The 21,292-nt window shown below is 53.0% G+C and overlaps 1 protein-coding gene and 2 non-coding genes across 4 annotated transcripts in view; 1 reads left to right on the plus strand and 2 right to left on the minus strand.

The window, feature by feature from the left end:
• The window catches only part of POLG (DNA polymerase gamma, catalytic subunit), a 1,004,779-nt gene that overhangs the window by 17,536 nt on the left and 965,951 nt on the right, over nucleotides 1–21,292 (plus strand). The window lies entirely within an intron of this gene.
• LOC138505200 (28S ribosomal RNA) lies at nucleotides 2,926–6,632 on the minus strand. The gene has a single exon (XR_011280038.1). It is a non-coding gene; the product is annotated as a 28S ribosomal RNA (ribosomal RNA).
• Nucleotides 7,106–7,256, minus strand: LOC138505255 (5.8S ribosomal RNA). Its single transcript, XR_011280082.1, has one exon. It is a non-coding gene; the product is annotated as a 5.8S ribosomal RNA (ribosomal RNA).

The raw sequence follows: 21,292 nt of genomic DNA on the forward strand, positions 1-21,292 counted from the left end.
TTTCTCAGGCTCCCTCTCCAGAATCAAATCCTGATTCCCCATTGCCTGTGGGCACCATGGTAGGCACAGAAAGTACCATCGAAAGTTGATCTGAATGCATCGTCACGGTCACATGGATGTGCGATCGGCCTGAGGTTATTTAGAGTCACCAAAGCGGCCGGGCGAGCCCGGATTGGTCTTGGTCTGATAAATGCATGCATCCCGTGAGGTCCGCGCTCGTCGGCATGTATTAGCTCTAGAATTACCAGTTATCCAAGTAACAGATGGCGCGATCAATGGAACCATAACTGATTTAATGAGCCATTTGCAGTTTCACTGTACCAGTCATTTGTACTTACACGTGCATGGCTTAATCTTTGAGACATGCATATGCTACTGGCAGGATCAATGAGGTAGCCGCACCTACTGGAGGGTGGCAACGGGGGGGAGCCGCGAGACTGCCTCAGAGCCAACCTTTGCACCCTCTGGGGCTGTCTGCAGGACCCGAGCGCCAAAGAGCATCCCTAAATGTGTGTTGGTCGAGCGGACAGGTTGGTCACGAGGGCGCCGGCGGCTGGGCCTGCTCAGCCCTGCCACAGGGTGGTGGGTGGGTGGGAGGGAGAGGCCAGGCACAACTTGAACCGGTAGGGGGGTTTGCCAGCAGGCTGTCACTGGTATGGCGACAGAGGGGGTCAGCAGCCAACGTGTGTTCCGAACTGCTCGAGAAACGTGCTTGGTGGAGGAGGGGCCGTGTCGTGGCTTGCGAGGGGATCCCGTCTGATCTGACCACTGGGGAGTTGCCGGGCTGCTCAGCCTTCGCTCTAGAGCTGCCCACACGAGGGGGCCCTCCCCGAGGGAAGCACACCCTTGACACGGTCCCAAGGCAGGTGGAAGCAAATTGCTTGAAACAGCCGAGGCTGGCCAAGCAGTCCAACACTAGCAGACCAAGTGCACCAAATCGATCCTATGGAGTGCTCGGAAGAGCAACCCGAGCAGGCCAGTCTCTGCTGGGGCATTGCGTGGGGCACGCCCCCCAGCTGGCCTGGGTTTTCACCATAGAGCCCGGGTTGGGCAGCGAGAACCAAGAGGAGCGCAGACAGGTCCCTCTCACACAGTCTATAGTAATCCGGAGGAAGGAGACTACGTTTTGTCATCTGTGTACCCAGAGTGACAGAGTGGGACCTCTCGGCAAAAGCGTTGGGCTCCTTATAGACCCAACTGGAGAAACATTTTAAACTGACGCCCATCAGAACTTCCAGAGCAGCCAAGCCGCCTGGTCCTTGCAGACATTCCTCTGGCCAATAACCAGATGGCCGGGCTCGTAGAGCGGCCATCTGGTAATCTGGTAGGTCAAAGCATTCCAATGGGCCTGGATGGGAAGGGCCTTTGGCCCCCCCCACTTGACAAAGGACCGGGCACAGGCAGGTGCCCAAAGGCATGAGCCAGCAACAATCGTCATCCTCGAGCTCTGGCAAGGCCACCTTAGAGTTTCCCCCCCCCTCCATGTAAGAGGTTTTTGATCCACCCTGGAGCTTATCCCTCTGGGGAGGGACAGTCGCCCCACATGTGAGACAGGTACACAAGGCTGGGTGCTTGGGGGGGGGGGGGACCAGCACCCCCCCAGCCATCGTGGAGCTTTAGCAGGACTCATTTAAAGCTTCTCCTTCCAGGGCTCCTCGCAACTACCGCAAGGCTTGGGGACTCCACCCACACGCACAAGGCTGGTACCCAAGGCCAGTGGGGGCAGCAGCCCCAGCCATCCTGGAGCTCTGGCCCGGGCCGCCTTATTGCTTCTCCCGCCACATTAGAGCTTTACCCTCCAGAGAGAGACAAGGCTCCCCATGATCACCACCGGGCTTAGGGACAGTCAACCCAGATGTGAGACGGGGCACCCTAGGACAGGACACCCCCGCCGCCAGCCACCCTGGAGATTTAGCAGGGCCCCTTTAGAGCTTTTCCCTGTGAGAAGCGATGCGACTACCACTGGGTCCGGGGGCTTTCGCCCTGGAGCGCTGGCCTGAGCTGCTCCCACAACATTAGAGCCTTTCATTCCAGGACTAACCCACAAACGCTGTGGAACTCGGGGCCGGCCACTGCGAGCGCATTTACCCCCACGCGGAGGAAAGGGACCCGCTCAGGGCGCCCCTTGACACACGCACCTTGTCTTGGACCTGACCACACGTGGTTGATATTTGCCAGAGGACCTGGAACAACCCACGAACGCCATTGAACTAAAGCCTGTATTTGCGCCACGGCCGCCCTGAAGGCAGCAAGGTGGCACTTCCATGCCAACCGTAGACCAATGCAGGAGTCAGCCGCGGCAACCACAACTCTGGCCATGTGGGCGTACTCCCCGGGCCAGATGGCCCGGCGGCCGTACCTGCCCCCACCGCACAGGGGCACAGGCTTAAGGTCCCACCCCTGTGCTCTGGGGTGGGTGCTTTAGCTGCTGCCTCTCTTCCCCGTCCTGGGCTTAAGGCACCACCTCAGCGCACTCGGGCCGGGGAGACACTTCCACGCCGACTATTAAGCTTACGGAACCCGACCAGAGACAAATGCAGAAGTCAGCCGCAACTCGGGCCATCTTGTCCACCAGCCACAACTTGGACCATCTGGGCCTACTACCAGGCCATGTGGCCCAGTGGCCAGCTGGGCCTGCTCCAACCCCACTGTCCAGGGGCACAGGCTTTAGGTACAACACCCGCGCCCTGGGGTGGCTGCACCCTCTCTTCCCCCTGCCCTGTCAGTGGGCTTAAGGCACCACCTCGAAGGCCCGGGCCCAAGGCCATCTGGTCTGCCAGGCTGACCAGGAAAGGTGAGAAGAGTGTTCCCCACCCAGCCTGCACACCCCCGTGGGTGCGCCCCTAGGGTGGGTGGTATTTTCCTGTGCACCCCGCAAGCCCCAGGAGGATGGATGGAGAACCTTGGCGGCGCTGCCACCTTGCAACAAAAGCGTGGCTCAGAGGATGACTTCCAATAGATCACAGCGAGGTAGCTGCTCTGCTACTTACGAAACCCTGAACCAGAATCAGGTTGTCTATGAATGATTTAGCACCAGATTCCCCACAAACATGCGGTGCACTACAGGTGAGAGGTGTCCCCCTTCTGTCCACACTCAAGTCCTGAGGCAAGCGGCTCTACACACGGCCCCGAGGCCAGCTATCCTAAGCTAACCGATGCTAGACAGCGCTGCAGTATCACAGTCCGGGGTAGGGGAGGATTTCGGACGTAGAGGCGTTCAGTCATAATCCCACAGATGGTAGCTTCACCCCATTGGCTCCTCAGCCAAGCATGCACACCAAATGTCTGAACCTGCTGTTCCTCTCGTACTGAACAGGATTACTATTGCAACAACACATCATCAGTAGGGTAAAACTAACCTGTCTCACGACTGTCTAAATCCACCTCACGTTCCCTATTAGTGGGTGAACAATCCGATGCTCGGTGAATTCTGTTTCACAATGATAGGAAGTGTCGACCTCGAAGGATTAAAAAGCGACGTCGCTATGAAGGCTTGGCCGCTACAAGCCAGTTATCTCTGTGGTAACTTTTCTGATACTTCCTGCTTGAAACCCAAAAAGTCAGCAGGATCGTGAAGCCCCGCTTTCACGGTCTGTATTCATACTGAAAAATCGAGATCAAGCTAGCTTTTGCCCTTCTGCTCCGTGGGAGGTTTCTGTCCTCCTTGAGTTCGCCTTAGGGCACCTGCGTTCTCCTTTGACAGGGTGCACCACCCCAGTCAAACTCCCCACCTGCCACTGTCCCCGGAGCGGGTCGTGCCCGGCAGGTGCTTGGAGCCAGAAGCGAGAGCCCCACGGGGCTCGCCCCCCCGCCTCACCGGGTAAGTGGAAAAACAATAAGAGTAGTGGTATTTCACTATCGGCCCGAGGGCCTCCCACTTATCCTACCTCTCATGTCTCTTCATAGTGCCAGACTAGAGTCAAGCTCAACCGGGTCTTCTTTCCCAGATGATTCTGCCAAGCTTGTTCCCTTGGCTGTGGTTTCGCTAGATAGTAGGTAGGGACAGTGGGAATCTCATTCATCCATTCATGCACATCACTAATTAGATGACGAGGCATGTGGCTACCTTAAAGGTCATAGTTACCCCAGCCGTTTACCCACGCTTCATTGAATTTCTTCACTTTGACATTCAGAGCACTTGGCAGAAATCACATTGCGTCAACACCCTCCACGGGCCTTTGCAATGCTTTGTTTTAATTAAACAGTCAGATTCCCCTGGTCCGCACCAGTTCCAAGTCAGCTGCTAGGTGTCGGCCGAGGCAGAATGCCGACCCTGAACCCCCAGAGGGGGAACGAGATTGGCGAACACTGCAGCTGGGGTGATCCCCCCCCCCCCCCGGAAGGGCCCGGCTCGCATCGAGAGGCAGAGCCGCCCTGGGGGCAGATGACGCCTCATCCAGCCATGGTGCGCACCCAGCCCTGCTTCGCGCCCCAGCCCGACAGACCCAGCCCTTAGAGCCAATCCTTATCCCGAAGTTACTGATCTAACTTGCTGACTTCCCGTACCTACATTGTTCTGAGATGCCAGAGGATGTCCGCCGTGGAGACATGCTGCGGGTATGGGTACGGCCTGACGCGAGATTTACAAAATCTCACCCAGATTTTCAAGGACCAGCGAGAGCTCACCGGACGCCACCGGAACAGCAACGCTTTCCAAAGCTTGGGGCCCCTTTCTCGGGGCAAACCCATTCCAGGGTGCCCTGCCCTTCACAAAGAAAAGAAAATAACTCTGTGCGGCTCCCGCAGGCTTCTCTGAGATCATTTGCGTTACCGCACTGGATGCCGCAAGGGCGCCCGTCTCTGCCACTCTGGGTTCGGGGATCTAAACCCGACTTCCTGTCGATCGGCTGAGGGCAATGGAGGCCATAGCCCATCCCTTCCGAACGGCGCTCGCCCATCTCTTAGGACTGACTGACCCATTTTCAACTTCTGTTCACATGGAACCCTTCTCCACTTCATCCTTCAAAGTTCTCGTTTTAATATGTGCTACTAAACCAAGATCTGCATCTGCGGTGACTCCACCCGGGCCCTCGCTCCGGGCTTCTGTGCGTATCGCAGCAGCCCTCCTACTCGCCTGACTTAGCCCCCGCGGCTCTCAGCGCCGGCCTGGTATGGGCCTGATGCTCTAGTGCCATCCATTTTCAGGGCTAGTTGATTCGACAGGTGAGTTGTTATACACTTCTTAGCGGATTCCGACTACCATGGCCACCATCCTGCTGTCTATATCAACCAACACCGTTTCTGGGGACTGAGGAGCATGATGCGCCTTAACCCCGGGTGCGGTTCATCCCGCAGCGACTGTTAAGCTTACCAAAAGTTGCCCACTGAGCACTTTCATACAATACCTGGCTCCACGCAGCAATCCGGGCTTCATACCTCTTTAAAGTTTGAGAGTAATTTGAGATAATTTTGGCCACAAGACCTCTAATCATTCGCTTTGCTAGATAAAACTGGGGTTTGCGTGCGCCAGCTATCCTGAGGGAAACTTCGGAGAGAACCAGCTACTATATCATTTGATTAGTCTTTTGCCCCTATACCCAGGTCGGATGACCGATTTACACATCAGGACCGCTACGGACCTCCACCAGGCTGATTTCACCATCTATCGGGTCCTATCACACACGCTCATGCATCATCTCTCTGACAGAGTGGGCGAGATGGGTCGGTGGAGGGCCCACCGCGACAGGATGCCACTGCAATCGCTGAGCACCGGCCCTCAACGTCATTACATTACAGGGTTTCATTCATCCCTCTGACTCGGGCAGGCGTTATACTCCTTAGTCAGTGTTTCCAGACAGGTCGGGTCGTTAACCGACACCACCTCAGACCCCTGGCACCCTTTGTGGGCCTCCCCGTCCGGCAGCACGATGTGGTTGGGGCGTGTTGAGTGCAGTCCACCACAGTCGCATCGGGAGCCCCATCTCCCGTGGCCACTCTAGCGACCCCCAAGAGGGGCCAGGACAGTTGCCGGATAAGGGCCCGGTGGCGGTCTATCTCCCTCAGCCCCGTGGACACAGCAAAACTGCTGTCAGGGGGCTGTAACACACTCTGCTGGAGCAGAGAGCCACCTGCCCCCGGGGGCCTTCCCAGCCGGTCGTGTTGCACTGATACAGAGGAAATGCGCCCTGCTGGGGCTGGATGTGCCTGGGCCGCAGACCCGCAAGGGCCTCTACCGTTCCAGGTGACCAACCTGCCTGCCGTGTTGAATCCTGTGGGTGGACTGCACAGACCCCACCAGTTTACCGCTCAACCGTTTCACACCCTCTTGAACTCTCTTCAACTTTCCCTTACGGTACTTGTTGGCCACCAGTCTCGCGCCCGTATTTAGCCTTCGACAGAGTTTACCACACGCTTTGGGCCGCATTCCCAAGCAACCTGACTCCAAGAAGACCTGATCCCGGTGTGCAAGAGGCCGCTATCGGCCTAACACCATCTGCGTGGTGAGACTCAATCAGAAGGACTTGAGTCAGTCTTCTGTACGCCACATTTCCCATGCCTGCTGCTGAATGGGGATTCGCTGCTGGGCTCTTCCCTTTTCACTGGTCGTTACTGAGGGAATCTTGGTTAGTTCCTTTTCCTCTGCTTAGTAACATGCTTAAATTCAGCAGGTCACCACGTCTGATCTGAGACCGTGGTCGGGGAGCACAAAGCTCAGGGCAGCTGGCCTCGGGCCCGTACGGGGGGTCGCCCCAGCCCTTGGTGCAGGCGAGTGTATTCTGTCCCAATCTGTGACCGAAGCCCACATGGTCTCGAGGTCCGCGCTCCATGGTCATCCTGCGCCGGCAGCCGTGGGACACCAAAGACAGCCACACACAGCACGGCCAGGGGCCTTGGGGTAGGGTGAAGGTGCGCCAGGCTTTTTTAAAGCCTGCTGCCGCCGCCACCACATCCGGGGCGCGTCAGCCACCCAGCCCTCCCGAAACCAGCTTGAGGTCGGGAAACTGGGGAAGCCAGGACGCGTCGGCAATGAGCTTGCACGCCAGATCCAAGGATCCAGCGACGGTGCTGATCGGGGTCTGACCTTAGGGGGATGAATGGAGTGGGGTGCCTGTGACGGCCCCAGCCACGCCCCTGGGAGTGAACCCCAGGGCGATTGATGTACAAGCAACCCTCAGACAGGCGTAGTCCCGGGAAAAACCCAGGGCCACATGGTGTGTTCAACGTGTTGATCAATGTGTCCTGCAATTCACACTAATTCTCGCAGCTAGCTGCGTTCTTCATCGATGCACGAGTCGAGTGATCCACCGCCAAGAGCGACAGGCAACTTTCTTTTGTTCTAGATGTCGGCCTGACCCTGCCGGTGCAGGAGAGGTCGGGGGAGGCAGCGCTGGCTGTGGCAGGACAGCCCAGCTCCCTGTCTAGCTCAGCCTGAAACCATTGTGGTTTAAAAAAAATAAAAATAATAATAATAATAATCCAGGTGCTCAGCCTGACTGCCAGCTGAAGCAGCACAGTGCTTCCCAGGGGGAGGGAGGTAGGCCGCTCCGTCACCTGCCCACACGGCCCGATCCACTCATCCTTCCCCGACCCCTTCCTCTTCCCTTTTGGGACGGGGGCTGGGAGATGGACAACGAGGCAGGCCAGAGACAGCACAGACAGGGGGTCGGGTGGGACCACTAGAGTCTTCAAACCCCAACCCGGCCGCGTAGGGCCCAGCTCCAGGTAGCTGGGCAAGAGGGAAGGTCACCCACTGTGCCAGCGGGCCTGGCCATTGCTCACCCACAGATGTGGGCAGCTGGAACCTTGGCGCCCACCATCAAGTGAGCCAGCTGCACCATGGCTCAGGGCTCATGCCTGGCGTGCCGGGCCCCTGTCTGCCTGGGGATGCACCCCTCGAGAGCAGTCAGGTTTCCCTCGGCTCCTGGCTGCACCCACTCGGGGCTTCCCTGCTGACCGGGGTGTGCCCACCAGTGCCCAGCCGCTGGCAGGTCAGAGAGAGGAGTGTGCGCCCCCGGCCAGCGCAGATGTGGGCTCAGTGAGGAGAGGGGGCTGGTTGACCACGCGCACCGGACCGCTCTGCGAAAGGTGCCCCGGGCTGTGGGTGTGCACGTCTGGGATGCAACCGAGGTCTGGCCCACGGCTCTTCCTCCCGCTGCTCTACTGTTAATGATACTGCATGCCCCCACCCACAAGCACAAACCATTCACACTCAAATGCCCCATTTCTCCTTCCAAACACGTTCCAGATTCAAATGCCACCTCCCTCCTGACCTACATGCCACCATCCCTCCATCCGAACCCACACAAAGACACCAACATCCGTCCCTCCATACCTACACCAAGATGCTCCACCCCTCAGAGCAACACCCATATGCTTCATCTCTACCTCCGCACTCCGATGGCGCCATTCACCCTCTCTCTATACCCACACTCGATTACCCCATCCCTTCGACACACACACATGCTCCCACCACTCCAATAAACCAACATCCTTCTCTCCAGACAAACGTACCCCATCCCTCCATTTACACCCAGATGCCCCCTTCCTTCCCACCAGAGTGCTCCAGTCCTGACCCACATGCTCCACCATTCCCTGACATGCCCCATCATATGCCCTGTCCCTCCATTCCAGATAAACAATGCCCCCTCAGATCCAGACTCCCAAGATGCCCAATCCCTTCCTGAAGGCCCATACCATGACTGCCCATGCTCCCTCCACACCGAAAGATGCCTCTATCTGTCCTCTGACCAATGAGCCCCAATCCTTCCCTCCAGACCCACACCAATGTGCCCCATCCCTCCCTCCAGTTGCACACCAATGTGTCCTATGCCTCCCTTCATACCCACAGCAATGTCCCCATCCCTCCCTACAGACCCACACCCATGTGCACCATCCCTTCCTCTCAGAACCACACCAAGATGCCCCATCCCTCCCTCTAGACCAATAACATAATGCCCCATCCTCCCTCCACATAGCAAGATGCCCCTTCCCCTTGCATCAGATGCCCATGTGCCGATCCTGAATCACATGCAGATAGCCCCAGCCAACCCCCTCTAAAACCACCCATCCTAATATGCCCCCATCCGCCCAGACCCACACCAATGTGCCCCATCCCCTCCTTCCAGACCCACACCAATATGCGGCCATCCCTCCTGTTATGCTTGATCTAAAATGGTGCTGGTGCGCAATGCATTCTGGGAGCGCTCAGAACCATGATGGATATTTACTTCATGCCGCAGTGAAAAGCTGCACACATTTTGCTGAGTGTTAGATCCACGGTGCTGAGAAAAACATGCTTTCCAAACCTGGTATGTGGTCAAGGACATTTCTGCTGGGAAAGCTAACTTTGTTATGGTTTGCTACTGTTCTCCGTGGAGCGTGTTTTTAGAGAAGGGAGACACTGCGCTTCTTGGGGGGAGCTCTCGATTGACCCAGCTGGCAACTGATGGCTGTTCCTCAACTGCGCAAGTGCAATTTCCAGGAGGTTCGAGAATTGACTCCCCTTTGTGGAGTGTGTAAATATGCGAAAGCCCGGAGGTGGTCAGGTGAGACTTCAGCCGGAAAAGGACGCTTACGTCCGGCCCTCCTGTGAGCTGTGGTGCTCTCGGCCTGACTCCTGAAGGTGGGTATACTAGAAAAAGAGGAAATGGAGTCAAAAGGCTACCCTGACCCAAGACGGGAAAGGAGGTCACAACATTTGCAGCTAAGCTAGGTAATGGCTAGCTTATTAAGACAAACACCATTAAAGACGGCGAGAGTATCAAGAAAAAACAAGTTTATTTAACACTAACACGATAAACATATTTTCAGAAAACGAGACATATTTTCAAAAAAGGTGCTATTGCATTCAGGATGTGCAACCGTGAGCACATAAATATCTGCTATTTCGTGGGTTAGTAGGCAGAGTGAAAACTTAGTACATGTATTGCTTGGAATCACAATACGATCGTTTTGTCGACACAAAGACTGGTGTTTCTGGTTCGGTGTATTCATTGGTGTTGTTGCAGTGGCTGTACCAGGTGGAGCCGCGCTGCTTGGATGTACCGAATGGTCTTCAGGACTTATACGTTGTGGTTGGAGTCATGATGGTGAAGTGTGTCCATCTAAATATTGTGAGAGAGGACTGGGTTAGTCTGGGGGCGGTGTTGTCAAAGATTTGTATGATTTTCAAGAAAAAGACGTTACGTCTTACTTGTCGGATGCTAACCAGCGCAGTATCTTTATAAAGCATTAAATTGTAATCCACATGCTCATTTCAGTGCCTGGACAACCCTTGTACAATACCCACCCTGGACTGACGTCCACACCGACTCATGCGCCTGTACACAAATCACCGACTCATGCGCCTGTACACCCAACACCCCGGCGACATGCGTATTGCAGCCTTTAAAACACGACTCGCCATCGCGCAGGCACACTATCGTTTTCCGGAGGAGCACAGCTCATTACCCACAGAACGACTGGACCGAGCGCAGGAGGCAACACAGCTTCACAGTCGACTATCACCAGGTACCTGTGCGCGCCATTTTCGAGTCACCTTTTCAGCCACGCATGTTCATTCCGCCATGCCCTCTGAAACTCAACCCCCTAGGTTCTAAGCCCAGGTTTTCAGACGTACGCTAAACCAACTTGACCTGCATCCATGTTCCACACGCCGTTACTAGGCTCCCCACATCAGCGGTGAGGTATTTCAACCCAACCAGCACTGGAAGCACCGCCAATCCTTTATACTAAAATTGTGCACGACCACTTGTACTCAACACAGGCGGTTCTCTCTACGGCACCGAATCACTTTATAGGCATTTGCAAACATTCGTTGCCCAATAGGGTAATCACTCTTTTTTTTCATTTAATTGTTCACTTACAGCTCCTGACATCTGACGTTACCGCAGATGCCTGCCAATTAATTTGGACCTCAACCCAGACGTATAATTATCCGACCATGGTAGGTCCTTTTATTTGCAGCATTCTTTTTCTTGAAAATCATACAAATCTTTGACAACACCGCCCCCAGACTAACCCAGTCCTCTCTCACAATATTTAGATGGACACACTTCACCATCATGACTCCAACCACAACGTATAAGTCCTGAAGACCGTTCGGTACATCCAAGCAGCGCGGCTCCACCTGGTACAGCCACTGCAACAACACCAATGAATACACCGAACCAGAAACACCAGTCTTTGTGTCAACAAAACGATCGTATTGTGATTCCAAGCAATACATGTACTAAGTTTTCACTCTGCCTACTAACCCACGAAATAGCAGATATTTATGTGCTCACGGTTGCACATCCTGAATGCAATAGCACCTTTTTTGAAAATATGTCTCGTTTTCTGAAAATATGTTTATCGTGTAAGACACGTAAGACGTTACGTCTGAAGACCGTTCGGTACATCCAAGCAGACTCAGCAGTCAGGCCCCCTTCACAAAAAAGAGGGTTCCGCCCAATTTTTCTCTCATCTGTTCTCAGGGTCTTCCAGCCGCTTCTGGGTGAGAGGAGGAATCCTGTTACGCTCACAGTGATGTATTTCCTTTTGAATTCTTTACTACTTCTGTGATTTATGTCCATATTATTTTTGTGAGTTATTTCTATGTACTTCTAAGATTTGAATAAATAGCCGTATAAGAGCTGATTATCTTCTAAGAGTGCGTGGATGTGAGTTATTGCGTCTGTCTACGTTCAAAGTATTTGCTCTGTAATTGCATTGGTGATTTATGTGTATTCCGTGCACTTTGGGGAGAGCAATACACCTCCCCAGACCAATGTCCCCATCCCTCCCATCAAACCCACACCAATGTGCCCCAACATCTCCCTACAGAGCCACACCAAGATGCCCAGTCGAACTTCCCAACCCACACCTAGATGACCCATGCTACCCTCCTGACCCGCTGTGCCCCATCTCTCCCTCCAGAAACACACCCATGTGCCCCCACCACCACCCTCCAGAGCCACACCAATGTGCCCCGTCCAACTTTGCAACCCACAACTAGATGACCCATGCTACCCTCCTGACCCGCTGTGCCCCATCTCTCCCTCCAGAAACACACCCATGTGCCCCCACCACCCCCCTCCAGAGCCACACCAATGTGCCCCGTCCAACTTTGCAACCCACACCTAGATGACCCATGCCACCCACCAGACCCGCTGTGTCCCATCTCTCCCTCCAGAAACACATCCATGTTCCCCAATCAGCTCCCTCCAGACCCACACCAATGTGCCCCCACCAGCTTACTCCAGAGCAAGATGACCCATGCCACCCTCCAGACCCACTGTGCCCTATCTCTCCCTCCAGAAACACACCCATGTGCACCATCCCTCCTCCTAGATCCACACCAATGTGCCCCCACCACCTCCCTCTAGAGCCACACTAATGTGCCCCGTCCAACTTCCCAAGCCACACCTAGATGACCCATGCCACCCTCCAGACCCGCTGTGCCTCATCTCTCCCTCCAGAAACACACCAATGTGCCCCCACCACCTGCCTCCAGAGCCACACTAATGTGCCCCATCCCACTTCCCAACCCACACCTAGATGACCCATGCCACCATCCAGACCCACTGTGCCCCATCTCTCCCTCCAGAAACACACCCATGTGTACCATCCCTCCGCCCAGATCCACACCAATGTGCCCCCACCACCTCCCTCCAGAGCCATACCAATGTGCCCCCACCACCTCCCCCCAGAGCCACACCAAGATGCCCCGTCTAACTGCCCAACCCACACATAGATGACCCATGCCACCCTCCAGACCCACTGTGCCCCATCTCTCCCTCCAGAAACACGCCCATGTACCCCATCCACCTCCCTCCAGAGCCACACCAATGTTCCCCACCACCTCCCTCCAGAGCCACACCAAGATGCCCATCCAACTTCCTAACCCACACCTAGATGACCCATGCTACCCAGCAGACCCACTGTGCCCCATCTCTCCCTCCAGAAACACACCCATGTGCACCATCCCTCTGCCAAGATAAAAACCGATGTGCCCCACCACCTCCCTCCAGACCCACACCAAAATGCCCCGTCCCACTTCCCAACCCACACCTAGATGACCCATGCCACCCTCCAGACCCACTGTGGCCCATTTCTCCCTCCAGAAACACGCCCATGTGCCCCATCCACCTCCCTCCAGACCCACACCAATGTGCCCCACCACCTCCCTCCAGAGCCACACCAATGTGCCCCCACCACCTCCCGCCAGAGCCACACCAAGATGCCCCGTTCCACTTCCCAACCCATGCCACCCTCCAGACCCACTGTGCCCCATCTCTCCCTCCAGAAAAACACCCATGTCCTCCATGCCTCCCCAGACCCACACCAATGTACCCCAACCCACACCACTGTCCCTATCCCTCATCCAGACCCACACCACTATGTCCTATCCATCCCTCCAGACCCACAACAATGTGCCCCCTTTCTCCAGAGCCACACAAGTGCCCCATCCCACCAGACCTACACCAGCATGCCCCTATCCAACCATTCAGACCCCAGCAAGATGCCCAATCCCTCCCTCTAGTCCAATACCATAATGCCTGATCCTTCCTCCAAATAGCAAGATGCCCCTTCCCCCTTGCAACAGATGCCTGTGTGCCATCCTGAATCACACGCAGATAGCACCAACCAACCCCCTCTAAAACCATGCATCCTAATAATCACACCCTCATAAAACATTGAATCACTCTATTAGCCCCCGTTGATTAGTTAAACACAACCATACACTTATTTATTTATTTTATTTTTATTTATTTAAATTTGTATAGCACACATGCAGCCCTCGGGCATTCTGGCGCTGTTACTTGTAGGGATCTTAGTTACAGGGAGGGGTAACAAGGATACATGACAACAATACTGTTTTGGTTACATCGCATGAATGAATACTTTCTTAGTTACAGGACAAGAATATTAAGTTAGTTACATAAGCAACTTTCTTAGTTAAGTGACAGTCATACTTTTCTTTTACGTTATGATAATAGTTAGTTTGTTACATTTACAAGAATACTTTTATAATTGCACGGCCGGCATACTTTCTTAGTTACATCATAGGACAGCTTACTTAGTTACATTATGGTAGCACATTTTAGTTAAATCATAGGAATCATGGTTACGTTACAAGAACATTGGTGGTTTGCAAGGCGGCGGCCTTACCGGAGGAACATGTGCATGATGGAGAAACGAGGAGGGTGGTCCTGAGAGAGGGTGGCTACATCCTCTCAGGCGGTTGTAGAGTTAAATCCCGTAGTGCGAGAGGTAGACATTAGTAAAACAAGTGTAAGTATATTGAGGAATGATTGTGGTATGTCGCTAGAGCACACGCTAGTGTAGCAGTAGGGCAGAGTTGTTTAGTCCTTTTAGGGCTAGTTCGGGTTCGGAGGTGAACCTTACCGTTGTGTTTCGAGTCCTCTGTGGTTTGGACTGATGATATGAAATTGTTGATTGTTCCCGAGGTCGGAGGGTCTCTGGTGGGCTCACGATGGCGAACAGGGGGTGATGGCCTTTATCCTGGCCTTGTTCTGCCGCCGGCTTCCGCCTGCCGGTGGTGCGGTCCTGCAGATGTTGATTCAGGTTGTCTAGCAACCGAGAGCCTCGCTCTCATGCCGCGTTGCGCCGGCCATTTTGGAAGGTCAGGCAGCAACGCAGTCTGCGATCTTGTGCCTGGGGGTGATTGCCAGCACGGAAGAGGTGTGCAATTCAATTCGAATCTGGCAGATAGGTGGCACGGGCTGCTGGGGCTGTAAGTGTAGATCCAGGTGGATCTTCGTCGTAGCTGCAGTCGTCGTGGCTGTGGTCTCGTGTTGTGGGATATGTCCGCAGGGGCACACGAGGGAGATGGGCTCCTGCCCTCACACGAGGGAGATGGGCACCTGCCCTCTCAACCTGTGGGGGGCTCACTGGGGCAAACAGGGGGTGATGGCCTTTATTCTGGCCTTGTTCCGCCGCCGGCTTCCGCCTGCCGGTGGGGCGGTCCTGCAGATGTTGATTCAGGTTGCCTAGCAACCGAGAGCCTTGCTCTCATGCCGCGTTGCGCCGGCCATTTTGGAAGGTCAGGCAGCAACGCGGTCTGCGATCGGGTGCCTGGGGGTGATTGCCAGCACGGAAGAGGTGTGCAATTCAATTTGAATCTGGCAGATAGGTGGCACGGGCTGCTGGGGCTGTAAGTGTAGATCCAGGTGGATCTTTGTCGTAGCTGCAGTCGTCGTGGCTGTGGTCTCGCGTTGTGGGATATGTCCGCAGGGGCACACGAGGGAGATGGGCTCCTGCCCTCTCAACCTGTGGGGGGGCTCACTTTTTCCTGTTCCTTTTCTTAGCCCTCCATACCTTTCATGTTGAATAGCTGAGCATGATTTTTAAAGTAAATGTAATTTCCTGCTCCCCCGTCTAAATCGGGTGTCTTGCAGGAACGTTCACGGTATCCGGAAGAAAATTCCAATTGTATTTACAGCCAGCCAAAAGCATACGGGTTGCTGCTGTTCCTGCAGCCTGGCAGCCAGAGCCTTGCTGCTCAGGACGCTCTAGGGCCTCCTAGAAACGTTCCCGGTGTTGAAATGCCCACCCCAAACGCTGCAAGCCAAAGGCTGGCAGGGTCCGGTTGCACTTGCACCGGCGGCAGCCAGAGCATTCAAAATTTCCGTTCAGCCTCAGCCCTCTCACTGAACGTGCTCCGAAACCGCTTCTCTGTACCGGGAAGGCACGCGGATGACATCAGAGGTCACGTGACGACGAGGGGGCGGGCTGTTGCTATGGTCCTTTTCTCGGATGGGAACTAGTTGCTACCTTGGGCCCAGGCCTGCTGTGACCCTGAATCTGCTGGTAGGCAGGTAGGTTTGTTAATTGTAAGTCTTTGTTCTGTTTATGGTGGGAATACGTTAATGTCTTTATCTCCTTCTTTTCAGGTGCGAAGGTCTTGATGCTGACGTGCCGGATGCAGAGGCACGTTTTCTAGGTAAGAGAAAGCGCGAAGCGCAGCGCCTTTATTGTCTTTTAAAGCTAACGTGTGTTTTCTTCTTCTCCTCCTCACAGGCTGCTGTGGTGCTGCGAGTGGATGAGAGCGTGATGAAAAACAGGCCCCCGGAATCCGTTAAGGTAAGTACAGCGCTGTGAGGTTGTTTAATATTGAAAGCAAACCTGAATATGTCTCTTTTCCTTTGCAGATGTTCCTGTGGTGCTCCGGATGGAAGCGTGGCGTAGCGCAATGGAATTCAGGTAATACTGATGGAATTCGATGTTTTGGAAGCGCGCATTCTAATATTGTTTTTCCCTTTCTCGTTATTGCAGGTCGCAATGTTCGAACAGCAGCTGTGGTAGCGGCTCGCCGGAAGTCCTCAATCTAGTACTCACAGGTGAGTGATGTTTCTTCTTCTCTCGGTTTCCACAGATTGCAGCCCAGTTGAGATGCTGAGTGCTGGATGGTGTTTTCTCAAGTAAGGCAGAATAATCTTGTTCTTGCAGGATTACAGGAAGAAGCTGAACACCAGGAGCTGGACACAGTGAGCGTCACGCTGCCGGTTGCAGAATAACAGGAAGCGTTTTCTGCAGTTAGGGTGTGGTTTACATAGCCCAGCTAAAGTAGTACCAGGGAAAGTAGTTCCATGCCTGCCACACCCAAAACACTAGACCGCATAGCTTGGTTCTTAGAACTAGACTGTGTGGGTGCTTCCATGTTGGATTTAAAGGCCCATGTACATAAATGGGACCTAGTTTGAACAGCCCTTGCTTCCTACATATGAGCCTGGTGCCAAAGGCTGATATTCGAGGGGAGTCTACACCTGGGAGAGGGGGGGGCACAGGGGTGAAGAATCATCACCAAGTGCAATCTGAAAGAACTTTGTTATTTGAACCTATGAGATCCTCTGAAGCAGGAGAGGCAACCACCGAAGATCCTGATATTGATAAGAACTGCTTGTGAGGTCTGCGCCTGGAAGAGGGAGACCCAGGGGTGAAACCATCACCCAATGTACATTTGGAATAGAACTTCTTTTGTTTGTTATTTTTGAAACCCATCAGGTCCTTGGGTGACGAGAGACTTTTTGTAGAAAAGAGACTTAACCGCTGAAGGTCCTGATACGTGAACCGGAACTGTTGCCTCGTTCTGGGAAAGCTCGAGAGTGTGCTATGCTCACGACTCCCGCCTTGCCCCGTGCTCAAAACACGGGGAAGAGAGACCCCCGGCTAACGCATCCTTTATCATTTGTGAACACTTCTTTCTTTCTTGTGAACATCATCCCACACTCTTTTGTATTTAGCATACACATTGTCAATAGGTTTTTCTTGGTATAGGCCCTTTTATTTGACACAACTCCACTAGGACTGCCTTATTATTATTTGATGGTCATAGCTTGCTCCCATCTTAGATTTAGGTTTAGATTATACATTTTTCCAACCTACCTATACAGTTTAATAAACACCCTTGACTTGTGATCACTTGTCTGTCTATTCTAGATACCAGGTTGACCCCTGCCCCTCCAAAACCATTAAACACAATATCGACTCACTCACCCCAGCCTTGACTGACCTCTGCGATCTCTCCTTCTCCACTGGCGATTTCCCAACTGCTCCTAAGTACACCCTTGGGCACCCTCTGCTCAAAAAACCTTCTGCCGACCCCTCCATTCCGGCAGACTACTGCCCTATCTCCATCACTCCTTTCTTGGGCAAACTCCTAGAGAAACTGGCTTTCTCTCATCCGACCCGCCACACTGAATCTATTGGTTGCTTCCACAACCAACAATCTGACTTTAGAGCATCCAGAGGCATGGAAACTGCTCTTTTGAACACCCATGAAGACCTCCTCTCAAACCTTGACACTAACACCCCCTCTAGCCCCATTCTCCTTGACCTCTCCTCTGCCTTTGACATGGTTAACCACGACATCCTGATCGCATGTCTCTGCGACACCCTGGGAATCTCAAGTCAGGCTCTGGCGTGGTTAACCTCCTTCCTATCTGACCGCCCATCTCAGGTAGAACTCGGAGCCTTTCACTCGACTATCACTTTCTCAACCTGTGGGGTGCCCCAGTGATCTAAGCCATCCCCCTGGTGTTTCAACGTCTATAAGGCTGCCTGGCACGTGCGATTGTCACTTTCACTTCTAACTTCCAGTGCTACGTGGATGACACGCACTATCTCTCAGGCTACCCTCAGCCGCCTCCTCCTCTTCGCTCATATATGACTGTCTGTCCGCTATTCAGTCTTGGTGTACTGAAAATGACGCCTGCCTCAACCCCACTGAAACTGAGATCATTGGCATTGGGACCCCTGCTCCCGCTTTCCCACTCTCGCTCTGGCCAGCCTCCCTTGGCCCTGCGCCCTCTACCACCTGTGAAGCAAGAAACCTTGGTGTCATCTTTGACTCCACTCTCTCCTTCTCTCACATCTCAGACTTTTTAGAGATGTCTAACTATCAGCTTCACCTCCTCAGAGGTACTCTACCTTTTCTCACTTTTTCCCAGAGGCTCACTGTCTCCAGGGCCCTGGTTCTCTCCAGGCTGGACTATTGCAACAACCCCTTTCTCAACATCCCTTCTTCTGCACTGCGCCCTCTGCAACTCCTCCAGAACTGAATCGCAAGACTTATCCTTGGCCTCAAGCCCAGGGACTGCATCTCTCTGGCGCTTAAATCTCTCCACTGACTCCCAGTGGCTGCTAGGATCAAATTCAAGACCCTTTGCATTGTTCTCAAGGCTTTCTGAGGCGTGGGACCTACCCATCTACAACACTGCCTACCCAAATACTGTCCCTCACAAGCTCTCCGCTCATCTACGTCCAACCTTCTGCGAGTGAGCAGGTTCTCCAAGCAGAGATTTGGAGGAAGATCCTTATCCTCAGCAGGTGCCTCGCTCGGAAATAGCTTCCCTGCCGCCCTCCGTCTTGAGCCGGATCTCCTTAAATTCCGGAAACGCCTCCAAGACTTTCCTCTTCTCCTCCTCCTCTTCTCTCCCTCTAATCTGCTAACCCAGTTCTCTGTTCCCCCCCCCTCTCTCCCTGCTCCTTGTTAGAGCATGCTGACTAGCTGCCGGGTGTACCTCAGAGTCTCACTGGTCCCCGGCACCCCCGTCAGTCCTCTCTCGCGCTTGCCTCAGGGCTCACACCCCACCCACACTCAATGCACTTGACTAATTAACTCTAGAGAGTGGCTCTCTCTGCACTTACCCCATTCTCAACCGGCCAGGTACACTTGCTCCCGCCCCTCCCTGTGACCCTATGCAGAACATGATCAGTCCTTACCCTCAGCGCCTGAAGATAGTCTGTCTTTTCTCCCCTGTCTTCGCCCCTTAATGCACTTTTAAACTGCAGAATTGCCGTCAGGCCTATTTGCTGTCTCCCAAACTGTTAAATGTATTTTTTCACGCACTTCCTCTGCCTGTGCAGACTATCATCATCACAGAATTTCAAGGGCTCTGAGCGGCTGTTTGTTCCTCCCGCACCCCATGTTCCCACTGTCCTTGAGCACTTTGAAACAATTGATTTTGTATAGGCACTATTTAAATAAACAATACCATGCCTTGATTCCTAGTCATTTCATCAAAACTGAAGCATCGAAATGCCACACCATCGAAACCAAAGCATAGTTTACCAATGCATCGACTGGCTATCTATTACATGAAAAAGTGCTTTTCCATCTAAACCAGTCCATCAAAAATATAAATGGACTGGTTTCAATGGAAATGCACTTTTACATGTAAAAGATAGCATTTCAATGCATTTGTTTGTAACGTTAAAACGTCACATGGATCTGTCCAGGCCTGAAATTTTGGCACTGGCCAGCTTCTTGTAACGTTTTAATGTTTTTGTTGTATATTTGGGGTGGGTCCCCCTCCAACTCCCATGCCCACCCCCCCAACCCTAATCCTAATGTAACCCTTAATCTAACTCTAGGCCCAACCCGAACCCTAATGTAACCCTTAATCTAACCCTATCCCCAACCATAACCCTAATGTAACCCGACTGCAAAAAAACAAATCTTATTCATTTTGGTACTGCCATCGAATTATAGTCAACTAAAGGGTACTTCAATGGTAAGGCTTTTCGTTGCATATCATTCGATGTTATGGCGTTAGATGCAATTATATTCGATTGAATGACTAGATACCCCATGCCTTCCTTACACTTCCCTATTTTTCAAGAAAACCCTCTCCCAATACACATCAGTCAGGTACTGAGGTGAGGAAGAGACCACCTAGAGACATGCATTCTTTCTTAATTAACTCTCCCATACACAAACACCATTCTGGTACTGGGACGAGGAAGAGGGATGCTGAGTACCAAGACCGTTCTGCAGTAAAGGAACATTGCCTGCACTTGGGGCCCAGAGGGCGGGATAAATGGGCCACTCGGGTGAGGCTAATAAGATTGTTTGTGGAACGCTTGCAGGAGAAGCCAGAGGTGAAACGAAGGAGACGTGCTCGAAGCGCCTGAGAGCCTCAGAGTCGTTGCAGCGAAAGCGGATTGTGGTGGGAGCAGTCGAAAGGTCTCCGGTGGCATAGCCGGTCTACACACCTCCTGGAGTCAGGGAGACTCCTCCGTAGAACTGAGGCAGCAGAGATCCTAGATGAGAGATGCACCGAGCAGAGAGCAGCAACAGGTACAGAGAACCTGCCTAGAGTGCAGTGTCTGAAGCCAGCATATCTGGCGAGTCAGAGAAGCTGCATTGACTCCGGGACACTGTAGTGTTGCCCGCGTGGTTCTACAGGTTGGATCATTCGTGAGTGAGCGAGGGCCCCTTTTGGCAATGTGAATGCCGGTCCCGTTTGAAATAAATGATGTTGATGAAACGCTAACTTGAAGTTGCTAAGAAAACTGAATGAAAGAGTTTTGTGAATACCAAACTGCAAACAAGATTTGTGATGGCCAAGAAAGGGCCAAGGAAATAGAAATCTTCAAACTTGTGAATGCGCTCATGAACAGGGTACAGATTTGCAGCAGGATAGTAAACTGGGAATGTTTATCCATAGCAGTTTATCCAATGTGATGGAATTAAATGAAATTGAAACTTTTGTTTTTGAATACCAAACTGAAAAAAAGCAAGTGTGATTGAATACCAGTTGGATTGAAAGCAGTTGGTGAAATTCCCTAATACAAAGGAATTATGAACTGTGTGAACTGAAGAGAACAAGCATTGGCAATTGCCATAAGAATATAAGGAATTGCGAACTGTGTAACTTGAAAGAATAAGCTGTGGCAGAGGCTCTGAGAATATTTGGAAGTAAAGCAAGTGAATGGTGGCAAAACAAGTATTGAGAAAGCTGCAAGAGGATAAATCCAATACCCCTGTAAAAGCTGAAACAGTGGCAGTGTATCTGTGAAGAAAGAGCAAGTAAGATGTGTCGGTTGCATGACCTTTAATGGGTGA

The sequence above is a fragment of the Ambystoma mexicanum genome, chromosome 11, assembly GCF_040938575.1.
Source record: "Ambystoma mexicanum isolate Mex_15411 chromosome 11, UKY_AmexF1_1, whole genome shotgun sequence".
Lineage (NCBI taxonomy): Eukaryota > Metazoa > Chordata > Amphibia > Caudata > Ambystomatidae > Ambystoma > Ambystoma mexicanum.